This window comes from Schistocerca cancellata, chromosome 2, assembly GCF_023864275.1.
Source record: "Schistocerca cancellata isolate TAMUIC-IGC-003103 chromosome 2, iqSchCanc2.1, whole genome shotgun sequence".
Classification (NCBI taxonomy): domain Eukaryota; kingdom Metazoa; phylum Arthropoda; class Insecta; order Orthoptera; family Acrididae; genus Schistocerca; species Schistocerca cancellata.
In genome coordinates this window covers 775,103,642-775,115,890 of record NC_064627.1, presented here as the reverse complement: position 1 = coordinate 775,115,890, position 12,249 = coordinate 775,103,642, and the positions used below count along the sequence as shown (strand labels likewise).

The 12,249-nt window shown below is 46.5% G+C and overlaps 1 non-coding gene across 1 annotated transcript; it reads right to left on the bottom strand.

The window, feature by feature from the left end:
- Nucleotides 1–644: 644 nt before the first annotated feature.
- Nucleotides 645–719, bottom strand: Trnat-ugu (transfer RNA threonine (anticodon UGU)). The gene has a single exon. It is a non-coding gene; the product is annotated as a tRNA-Thr (tRNA).
- Nucleotides 720–12,249: the final 11,530 nt, after the last annotated feature.

Here is a 12,249-nt window from a genome sequence, read left to right as displayed (position 1 = left end):
GTGTTTACTAGCCAAATTTCAACTTTATATCGAGCACAAAAGTTTTGTATACTAAGATGGTATCTGTTCTTTCGGACATGTGCGAAAGAACAGATACCATTGGTGACCATGCAGCTCGTTAGAATGAAATTACAATGAAATGAACACCCTTAGCTGCTTACAGGCGTTGACATACGTCAACGGGGACAGATGAAAATGTGTGCTCTGACCGGGACTCGAACCCGGGATCTCCTGTTTACATGGCAGACGCTCTATCCATCTGAGCCACCGAGGACACAGAGGATAGCGCGACTGCAGGGATTTTATCTCTGGCACGCCTCCTGCGAAACCCACACTCTCAACATATTGTCCCGCACTACATTCGTAGTGCCCCCGCCCATTATACTCATTACTCGCGGCGCGTTGCCGATTCCCGTAAGAGTTCGGGCACTGTCTGTGCATTCGCACAGAAGAAGAAGATGGTCAAGTGGCCGGTGAGCCTTAACTATATATATATTAAGATGGTATCCGTTATTCCGGACATGTCCGAAAGAACAGATACCATCGGTGACCATGCAGCTCGTTAGAATGAAATTACAATGAAATGAACACCCTTAGCTGCTTACAGGCGTTGACATACGTCAACGGGGACAGATGAAAATGTGTGCCCTGACCGGGAATCGAACCCGGGATCTCCTGCTTACATGGCAGACGCTCTATCCATCTGAGCCACCGAGGACACAGAGGATAGCACGACTGCAGGGATTTTATCTCTGGCACTCCTCCTGCGAAACCCACACTCTCAACATATTGTCCCGCACTACATTCGTAGTGCCCCCGCCCATTATACTCATTACTCGCGGCGCGTGCCGAGGCGGGTTTCTACATCGAGTCCCGGTCGGGGCACACATTTTCATCTGTCCCCGTTGACGTATGTCAACGTCTGTAAGCAGCTAAGGGTGTTCATTTCATTGTAACAAAAGTGTTGCTTTGTGAGTCCACAGCTGCGTGACTAGCAGCGAAGGTGCTGCCAAACTGGGTGGGGGCCGGGGGGGTTCAAATGGCTCTGAGCACTATGTGACTTATCTGTGGTCATAAGTCCCCTAGAACTTAGAACTACTTAAACCTAACTAACCTAAGGACATCACACACATCCATGCCCGAGGCAGGATTCGAACCTGCGACCGTAGCAGTCGCGCGGTTCCGGACTGAGCGCCTAGAACCGCTAGGCCACCGCGGCCGGCTGGCCGGGGGGGGGGGGGGGTGCGAGTTCTTAGAAGGACCCTTTGCTGTCTTAATCACGCACATGTCGACGTTGCACTTCTCCATGATCATGCCACAGGAGGGCGCGAGACAGGAGGGCTGAAAAAGGATGAACACCCTTTGTTATTTCTAGTCACGTTCAAATTTCGTCAAATGGTTTTGAATGGTCCCTACTGGTTCCATTCTGTATATCGCAGCAAAAAATTGCAGTCGCATTACACTCGAAAGGGATCAGATCACGTTCAGTGGGTTTGCAGCCCCACGATATCCTTACAGTAGAGCTGGATTGTCCCGTGTGGTATCAGCAGCGTCAAACGTTGTCAAGAACGTCGTGCTGTTGCTCACTGCACTGCGTACTGTCGTTTTAGGCCGATAAACGAGTGGGAATCAACGCTCCAATGGAAGGGGTGGTTTCAGTGATGTCGTTTATGCCACCTTCTGAGGGCTCTTCGTGTCGATTCTAAGCGGCGGTGTGTCTGCAATATTTTCCACGTCCACCTATAAAAAATCGCTTGAACGCTGGGTGCTGCTGCTCTAACCTGCATCGCGCAGGCGTCAGAGTAAGGGGTGAAATATGGGTAAGGAGGTGTGACGACCTTCCAATCGTGAGACACGTCCACAATGGCTTTGGCTAGAATTGTGGTGAAACTTGGTGCCGATGTGAACTCATTGACCCACCTTACACCTCACATGAACTTCTGAGCTGTGGCCTTTTTTCCCCGCATATTTCGACTCCTTGCTGTATGGAGCGTCTCCGTGCCCTGGCGTGACGTTGCAGGGCGCTACGCTTTTGCACCATTACAGAGGAAGGTAGTAGGCACCTTAGAGCCAAATTTCAAACTTATGCTTAGCAATGGAAGAAAGTTTCAGAGTTTCGTAAAAATGACAATGTACTGGGTGATCAAAAAGTCAGTATAAATTTGAAAACTGAATAAATCACGTAATAATGTAGATAGAGAGGTACAAATTGACACGCATGCTTGGAATGACATAGGGTTTTATTAGAACCAAAGAAAAAACAAAGTTCACAAAATGTCCGACGGATGACGCTTCATCTGATCAGAATAGCAAAAATTAGCATAACAAAGTAAGACAAAGCAAAGATGATGTTCTTTACAGGACATGCTCAATATGTCCACCATCATTCCTCAACAATAGCTGTAGTCGAGGAATACACTGTAAAGCATGTCCGGAGTTATGGTGAGGCATTGGTGTCGGATGCTGTCTTTCAGCCGGCCGAGCGGTTCTAGGCGCTACAGCCTGGAACCGCGCGACCGCTACGGTCGCAGGTTCGAATCCTGGCTGGGGCATGGATGTGTGTGATGTCCTTAGGTTAGTTAGGTTTAAGTAGTTCTAAGTTCTAGGGGACTCATGACATCAGAAGTTAAGTCCCATAGTGCTCGGAGCCATTTGAACCATTTTTTTTTTTTTTTTTTGTCAGTCGATCACGACACACTTGCGATTTCAGGTAACCCCAAAGCCAATAATCGCACGGACTGATGTCTGGGGACCTTGGAGGCCAAGCATGACGAAAGTGGCGGCTGAGCGCACGATCATCACCAAACGGCGCGCGCAAGAGATCTTTCACGTGTCTAGCAATATGGGGTGGAGCGCCATGCTGCATAAACATCGTATGTTCCAGCAAGTGTTTATCAACCAGGCTGGGGATGGTTCGATTCTGTAACATATCGGCATACCTCTCACCCGTCACGGTAGCAGTCACTGGTCACTGACGTTTTGCTGTCCAGCGCCATGTGTCGGACATTTTGTGAACTTTGTTTTTTTTTTGTTGTAATAAAACCCCATTCATTCCAAGCATGTGTGTAAATTTTTACCTCTCTATCTACATTATTCCGTGGTTTATTAAATCTTCAAATTCATACTGACTTTTTGATCACCCGGTATTTAAATTAAGGACGGTTCTGATTAGGAGTTGTGCATCTGTAAAGTGGATAGCGCACATGCCGCTACTGCAGCAAATTCTGTGTTAAGTTTTTATAAAGTAATCTCAATACTAGATCATCATCAGCATCGTCATCATCATTATTCGGTTTACTCATTGCTGAGCGCCATAGTCTAATTTCTTCTTTCATTTTTTAAGTAATTCAGTCTTCAACTAGGCTCTTCTTACTATAATATGAAGAAGTAGACCGATAATCTTCTTCGCTCGATCCAATAATATGCTTACTGCTCTTTCTCGTGGCCTTTTGTCTTCGATTTTTGCTTGAGAGATTGGCTTTTCTAAATTATCCACTTTTCTTCTCAAAATGTGTCCAAGGAACTAGAAGCGTCTTTGGCTGACACGCGAAGGTTAACTTATTGTTATGATAAGTTCTTCTATAATTGAAGCACTGGTTCTTCTTTCTTTCCATGGTACGCGTATTATCTTCCGCCAACGCCACATATCGAAGGCATCAATTCTGATCTTGTCACTAGCTTTCACGGTCCAAGTGTAGCAGCTGTACAAGAACACAGGAAATACCAATGATTCCATCAAGCGCATTTTAGTTGCTTTGGACATTTCCCGGTTCCGTCAGCTGTGGGTTTCTCCAATGCGGCACTACCAAAGACGATTCGTGGTTTTATTTCTTTATCAAACTCTCCTTTGTCATTCGTCTGAGATCAAAGATATACACAGACATTCACTACGTCTAGATCCTTTAAGCATTCCGTAACTTGAATCTGATCTACACTTGGCGCTTAATAACCGTTAGTTATTTTCCTCCATTACTTTTGAATACATTGTGGGAGTGAACAGTGATCAAAGCGTTAACAAACATTTACTATCAAAAACAGTCTTGATCACAATTAATTTATTAATCTCAGAATCTCCAGCAGAAGGAGGTCCTTACTCATTGGTCTGAAGATGACCACAGTAGTGGTCGAAACCGCTCACCGTAATAAATAAATTGTGATCAAGACTGTTTTTGATAGTAAAAACTTTTCCTCCATGTTTACAGCTGAGGAGGCGTCGGTATCATTACTCATCAGTGAAGGCGAGTATCTTCCCCTTGTACAGTTTTAGTCTCTTGTTTTTGGAGAAGTGTTAGGCTATTTACATGACTGTAGAGAGATTCTTCGGGATGTCAACCACTGCTGAAAAGAAATATGACACGCGATGAATCAGTTTTGTACTATATTTATTAGAGTAGGAGCCTCATCAGTAACACAATTTATCGACAGCAAACCTGGTATATCCGATGCTGTGTAAAGAGTTGTATACGATAACTGCCTGTCTAGAATGAGATTTTCACTCTGCAGAGGAGTGTGCGCTGATATGAAACTTGCAGGCATATTAAAACTGTGTGCCGGACCGAGACTCGAACTCGGGACCTTTGCCTTTCGCGGGTAAGTGCTCTACCAACTGAGCTACCCAAGCACGATTCACGCCCCGTCCTCACAGCTTTACTTCTGCCAGTACCTCGTCTCCTACCTTCCAAACTTTACAGAAGCTCTCCTGCGAACCTTGCAGATCTAGCACTCCTGAAAGAAAGGATATTGCGGAGACATGGCTTAGCCGCAGCCTGCGGGATGTTTCCAGAATGAGATTTTCACTCTGCAGCGGAGTGTGCGCTGATATGAAACTTCCTGGCAGATTAAAACTGTGTGCCGGACCGAGACTCGAAGTCTGGATCTTTGCCTATCTCGGGCAAGTGCTCTACCATCTGCGCTGTGAGGACAGGGCCTGAGTGGTGCTTGGGTAGCTCAGTTGGTAAAACACTTGCCCGCGAAAGGCAAAGGTCCCGAGTTCGAGTCTCGGTCCGGCACACTGTTTTAATCTGCCAGGAAGTTTCAACTGTCTGTCTGTTATCATAATTAATTTCAAATTTAAGATATACACCGACCGAAAAATACGCATCACCAAGGAGTAGTTGTGCGACATAAACGAAAGTTGGGAGGCGTGTTTCTACATCTGAGAGGCGATGTCTATTCATGTTTCGTGCCAGTAGCGTGAAAGCGGTGCTAGTAGCGCCACTATAAGGATGCACATCACATTTGCTTTAAACACACGCCAAACGGTCATGAGCGTTAGTTACCTTTGGTATTGGACATGTCGAGTTGATGTTAGTCGAGAACGTCCTGAGACAACAATGGCGCCATTATCAGGACCTCACTGAGTTTGGAAGAGGTCGTGTAATACGGGTTACGAAAAGCTAGCTGTTCCTTCTGCGATATTGCTCAAAGACTTGGCAGGAGTGTAGCCACTGCACGTAATTGCTGGCAGCGGTGTTCACGAGAATGTACGGTCGCAAGAAGACTGAGCGCCGGACGGCCACGTGGCACTAGCGAGAGCGAAGAGCAGCGTGTTCGGCGTATGGCTCTGGCGCACCGTATCGCACCAGCAGCAGCAACTTGAGCAGCAGTTGGCGCCAGAGTGACACAGCAAACTGTTACAAATGGGCTATTTCAAAGATAGCTGCGAGCAAACGTCCTGCAGCGTGCATTCCACTAATCCCAAACCACCGCCCTTCCCTACTTGAGTCATGTCAAGTGAGAGCTCACTGGAGTGCGGAGTGGAGGTCTGCTGTGTTTTCTGACGAATGCTGGTTCTGCTTCGGTGCCAGCGATGGTCATGTAGGGCTTAAAAGGAGGCCAGTTGAGGGCGTGTAACCAACCTGTGTGCGTGCTACACACACTGGACTTACACCTAGAGCTATGGTCTGGGGTGCGATTTCGTTTGACAGCAAAAGCACTGTCATGGTTATCACAAGCTCCGCGTCTAAAAGTCTCTACGTGAATATGGTGATTCGACTCGTTGTGCGGCCATTCACGAACAGCATTCCAGGAGGTGCATTCCAAGAGGATAACGCTCGCCCACACACCACTGTTGTAAGCCAACATGCCTTGGCCTGCTCGATTATCGGATCCGTCTTCAATCGAGCCCTTGTGGAACATCATCGGACGACAACTTCAACGTCATCCACAAGCAACAGTAACCGTCACTTTATTGACATACCAAGTGCAACAGGCATGGAACACCATCCCACAAACTGACATCCGACACCTGTACAACACAATGCATGCACGTTTGAAGGCTTGCATTCAGTATTCTGGTGGTTACTCCTGTGATAACCGTACCAGCGTTTCACATTTGTAGTGGCTTTTTTTGCGCTTAGATTAACCTGTAAACTTGCAATGTTAATCACTTAAATATGTTACCTAAAAATGTATTGCCAAAATTTCACTACTTTCGTTTAATTAAATTTTGTTGTTGCGAGTTTTTTTTTCGTCAGTGTATACGAACGGTGAATTACACTGGTTTTAATTTTAATAACCAACAGCCTCAGTTGCACCGTTTACCTAGAATTTACCTAGGTTTCAGTCGGGATTACCCAACCTTTTTCAGAATAAAAGTAACTACCGTTTGTCCATAGTGGACATCCTCAAGCTAAAAATACAAATCCGTAAGTTATCGTCAGACAGTATAAACTTATCTGTGCTGCACTCTGTAAGTAGGTTGTTTATGTTTTCTTATAGGCAACGTTACGTAGCGCTCTGTATGAAAATCACTGGCTGTGCTGTGTGCAGTCTGTGGCTAGTTTGCACTGTTGTCTGCCATTGTAGTGTTGGGCAGCTGGATGTGAACAGCGCGTAGCGTTGCGCAGTTGGAGGTGAGCCGCCAGCAGTGGTGGATGTGGGAAGAGAAATGGCGGAGTTTTGAAATTTGTAAGACTGGATGTCATGAACTGCTGTATATATTATGACTTTTTAACACTATTAAGGTAAATACATTGTTTGCTCTCTATCAAAATCTTTCATTTACTAACTATGCCTATCAGTAGTTAGTGCCTTCCGTAGTTCGAATCTTTTATTTAGCTGGCAGTAGTGGCGCTCGCTGTATTTCAGTAGTTCGAGTAACGAAGATTTTTGTGAGGTAAGTGATTTGTGAAAGGTGTAGGTTAATGTTAGTCAGGGCCATTCTTTTGTAGGGATTATTGAAAGTCAGATTGCGTTGCGCTAAAAATATTGTGTGTCATTTTAGTGTTGATCAGAACAGGTAAAGAGAGAAATGCGAAATGTCTGAGTACAATCAGTTCTGCTCAGCTGTTTGAAAAGCAAATAATGTAAGACGTTTATCAGCACAGTAATTCATAAATTTTTCAAAGGGGACGTTTCAACTCGTGGCTGCTGCATCGCGGTCGCGAAGTGCGGCCGAGGCAGTTTCATATAAGTTTTTACAGTCCGACGATAATTTATGCAGTTGTAGTTTTAGCTTGTCGATGTCCACTATGAACAAACGGTAGTTACTTTTATTCCGAAGAAGGTTGGGTTATCCCGACTGAAACCTAGGTAAATTATAGGTAAACGGTGCAACTGAGGCTGTTGGTTATTAAAATTAAAATTAATGTTTATACAGTTGCTGACAGGGCCGCGAAATGTTGAAAATATTTAAATTACACTGGTGCCCAAAATTAAAGCGACAAACCGCTATTTCCCCGTCGTGTGTCTAATTCACGATATAATCATATAAACCGTCAACAGATACCCCTACGATCGTGTTCTGCACAGAAGATGGCATTTCGGTCAACGGAAAACCACGCCAACGATGACTCAGGCCACCTATCGAACGGAGTGGTGCTTGCTGGGTAGTCCGACGTCCACAATCGCTGTGTGCATACCCAGAGATGGTGCAGTATGGCATAGAGAAGACGCCTACCAGGTTCTCTGCGTGGAGGGCCATAGGAAGAATGGAAGCAGGACAGTCGAAAACTCATGTGGCTGGATGGCTTAAAGTGAATCTTTTTGTTGTTTCTCGGATGTGGGGACAGTTTACACATACCATAACTGTATCCCAAAGACCGGGTCAGCGCCGACCACGTGTCACCGTTATTTGGCTGTAAGGGCACGACGTTACCGCCTTAGTACTGCACGGCACGTGGCACCTGACCTCGCAGCATCTATTGGACGTGTTGTATCGAGGCACACAGTTTACAGACGGCTTCGGTAAACTGGCCTTCATTGACGGAGACCTGCTGTATGCAGGCCTCTTACACACAGAAGAGAACGTCTAGTGCGGAGTCGTCAAAATGCCACCTGGACGGTCAGATAGTGAGCCAATGTTCTTATCACAGATTAGTCCCGATTTGGTCTGGAAAGTGATTCTCGATGGATTCGTATCTGGAGGGAACGTGGAACACGATTAGTGGATCCAAACATTGTGGGAAGAGACCGATACCGGGAAGGATCCCTAATGGTGTGAGCAGGGATTATGTTGACCACATGAACACCTCTTCGTGAAATTGTACGGGTGAATCGGAAAGATTCAACTGCGGTATCGTGACGAGGTCATGGGACCTCAAATACGGTTGTTATGAGGTGCTATGCCTCCGGACTTCGTACTGATGGATGATAATGCTCGACCTCATAGATGTTTTCTTGGAAACTGAAGATACTGCACGCATGGCGTGACCTGCTCGCTCTCCCGATCTGAATCCCATAGAGTATGTAGGGAGAGGGGTTGGATCTCGTCAGCATCCACTAACCAAGACTTGCGAGCAGCGCCACAGAAAAAATTGGCGCTATTGCCTGAACATGACGTTGATGACGTTATTCGCAGCATGCTCCGTCGTTGTCAGAACCCGTATTGCTCACAGAGGTGGTCGTACCCCATAGTGAGCACATTAACCCGTCGTCGGAATGTGTGTGCAAATCTGTTAAGTGGTAAGAAACGAAGAATATTTTCGTCTACTGTTTTGCATGTTGCAGTTGTATTACTGAGTGGCAAAAACGATCACCTGATTATAATGCAGGTTGCGTTCCTAACGGCTTTCAGGGGAGTAAAATTTCTTCTTTAGTGTTTCATACAATACTTGCCGATTTCAATATTGTCGTAATCTGAAACTTCCTGGCAGATTAAAACTGTGTGCAGGACCGAGACTCGAACTCGGGACCTTTGCATTTCGCGGGCAAGTGTTCTACCGACTGAGCTACCCAAGCACGACTCACGCCCCGTGCTCACAGCTTTAATTCCGCCAGTACCTCGTCTCCTACCTTCCAAACTTCACAGAAGCTCTCCTGCGAACCTTGCAGACCTAGCAAGTTTGGAATGTAGGAGATTAGGTACTGGCGGAATTAAAGCTGTGAGGACAGGGCGTGAGTCGTGCTTGGGTAGCTCAGTCGGTAGAGCACTTGCCCGCGAAAGGCAAAGGTCCCGAGTTCGAGTCTCGGTCCGGCACACAGTTTTAATCTGCCAGGAAGTTTCATATCACCGCACACTCCGTTGTAGAGTGAAAATTTAATTCTTGTCGTAATCTGTTCATTAAGAGCGACAGTCTTACAATAAAGGTTTAACACGGTGAGATAAGTATTAAAGTTAGAAACTCTTGTGGCAGCGAAGTCTAATTACATCACTCACAGAGGTGTTTAAGCAATCGTCGTTCTCCCGCTCCGCACGTGAGTGGAGTGGAAAAAGTCGTAACTAGTAGTACAACGGGATACATCTTCGCCAGCCGGTGGGGCAGAGCGGTTCTAGGCGCTTCAGTCTGGTCGCAGGCTCGAATCCTGCCTCGGGCATGGATGTGTGTGATGTCCTTAGGATAGTTAGGTTTAAGTAGATCTAAGTTCTAGGGGACTGATGACCTCAGATGTTAAGTCCCATAGTGCTGAGAGCCATTTGAACCATTTGAATCGTTCACAAATTTCGACACCAAATCGGTCTGGTGGCTGCTCTAGCAAAAATGGTGAGAAAAATGTAACCCGCAGGGTGTCAACGTAATTCCCTAACCCTCAGCTGCTATAGCAGCCCCCAGGCTCATTTGGTACAGAAATTTCTGGAGGAACGTTTCTAAAGTGCTCAATAAAGTTGTACTGGTAGCATCGAAGATTTTGCCGACGAACTGATTCTCGGGGGGTGGAGTGGGGGGGGAGGGGCTGCGAGTGCGACCTTTCGTCGTTTTTTATTCACGTTCATGGTTTGCTATACTCCCGTGTGATCATGCTACAGGAGGGCGGAAAACGGAAAGGCTAAAAAAGCGTAAGTACCCTTTGCTGCGTAGGATCACTTTCAAATTTCGTCGAATATGTTTCGAACGGTCACCACTAGTTCCAACCTGACCATGAGAGAAAAAAAAATTACGGTCCCGCTGCTCTCCAAAGGGGTGCGATCACGTTCAGTGAGTATGCAGCCCCCTAATGTCGTTAGAGAAGCATTAAAACGTCCGAGAGCGTCAGCAGTGTCAAACGTTGTCAAGAACGTCTTCCTATTGCTCGTCGCGCCGTGGACTGTTGTTTTCGACCTCAAAATGTGTGCGAACTAGCTCCCCAGGGAAGGGTTGGTGTGGTGTGCGTACTGTACGACCTTCGGTACATACACCATCAGATTATTTCACTTGTCGCTCTAACGAAGTAGACGAGTGTCAGCAATATGTCTCGTGGTCTTATCGTGGCGTGTTTATCTTCTGCCGTTAGGTCAGACGATAGAAATGCCACTTGCACGCTTAGAGTAGCAGATTGACGGTGACCAACTTTAAACAGAACTTGATTAATTTTCACACACATTTATTAAGATAATAAAAATCATAAACCTTACTTAACTTGATTCTGGATGCTATTTACAATTGACAGTCTGAAGTTCCTTTGGTTTTGGTATGTTAATCTTATTCTCACATATCTCTGATACTTGACAAAGTGTCTGTTCATTTATCTTCATGGCTAAATACAGGCATATGATAATCTTATTAGGCACAGACTGAAACTTGACTGCAGACTAATGCAGACTGAGTAATCGGAGGTCTGTACACTGGTTATAATACCTCGAGCGTTCAGGTATCACTGCGCGAGTGTGATCCGCGAGGAGAAAAGGTTCTACGTTAGCAGCAATCTCATTGGCTGTGTTACATATTAATACGCGGATCGGCGGAAGCAGAATTTGGTCCATCTCTAAGACAGCGCCGTAGTGCGGAGACGGACGAGCGCTGCGCCTGCGCTGTTGTGCTTAGCGGGGCGCGCTCTAGTGGGAAAGTTGTGTACGCGCTGACTACGCGGAACTATGTACACAACAGTTGGTTTCACTCACGCCCTTGATACCACTCTCTTAGGCCTTTTCATGTCGATTCTGAGCGGCAGTGTGTCTAAAATGGTTTCCTCGGCCACCCACAAGAGAAACGCGTGATTTCAACGCTGGGTGTCATTGTTCTCACCTCCATCGCAGGGACGTCTAAAGAAGGGGTAATAATAATAATGTCGTGTGACTGGGGCCTCCCGTCTGGTAGACCGTTCGCCGGGTGCAAGTCTTTCGATTTGACGCCACTTCGGCGACTTGCGCGTCGATGGGGAGGAAATGATGATGATTAGGACAACACAAAACCCAGTCCCTGAGCGGAGAAAAATCTCCGACCTAGCCGGGAATCGAATCCGGGCCCTTAGGATTGACATTCCGTCGCGCTGACCACTCAGCTACCGGGGGCGGACCTAAAGAATGGGTGAATTGTGGGTATCTGGGTTGCGACGACTTTTTCTGAAGTGTCGGCAGACGTGCCGACACTGTTTTTAGAGAAGGAGGCCGCAATGCACGCGTCAAATCACGCCGGCTTGCTTAGGTCTGAAACAGGATACGTAATAAATGCTATAAAGAAAAGTACGTAGCTGCTGGAATACTTAACTTTAATCCATCATTTGTATACAGCATTCTTGATGATACAAGTGAGACTCTCTCTAGAAATGGTTAATGGCGCCTTGCTAGGTCGTAGCCATGGACTTAGCTGAAGGCTATTCTAACTATCTCTCGGCAAATGAGAGTAAGGCTTCGTCAGTGTAGTCGCTAGCAAAGTCGTCCGTACAACTGGGCTGAGTGCCAGTACGTCTCTCTAGACCTGCCGTGTGGTGGCGCTCGGTCTGCAATTACTGACAGTGGCGACACGCGGGTCCGACATGTACTAATGGACCGCGGCCGATTTAAAGCTACCACCTAGCAAGTGTGGTGTCTGGCGGTGACACCACATTTTCATCGTGTGACACGTCCATGGGCAGCACTGTGGTGAAATTTGGTGCCAGTGTGATATCACAGTC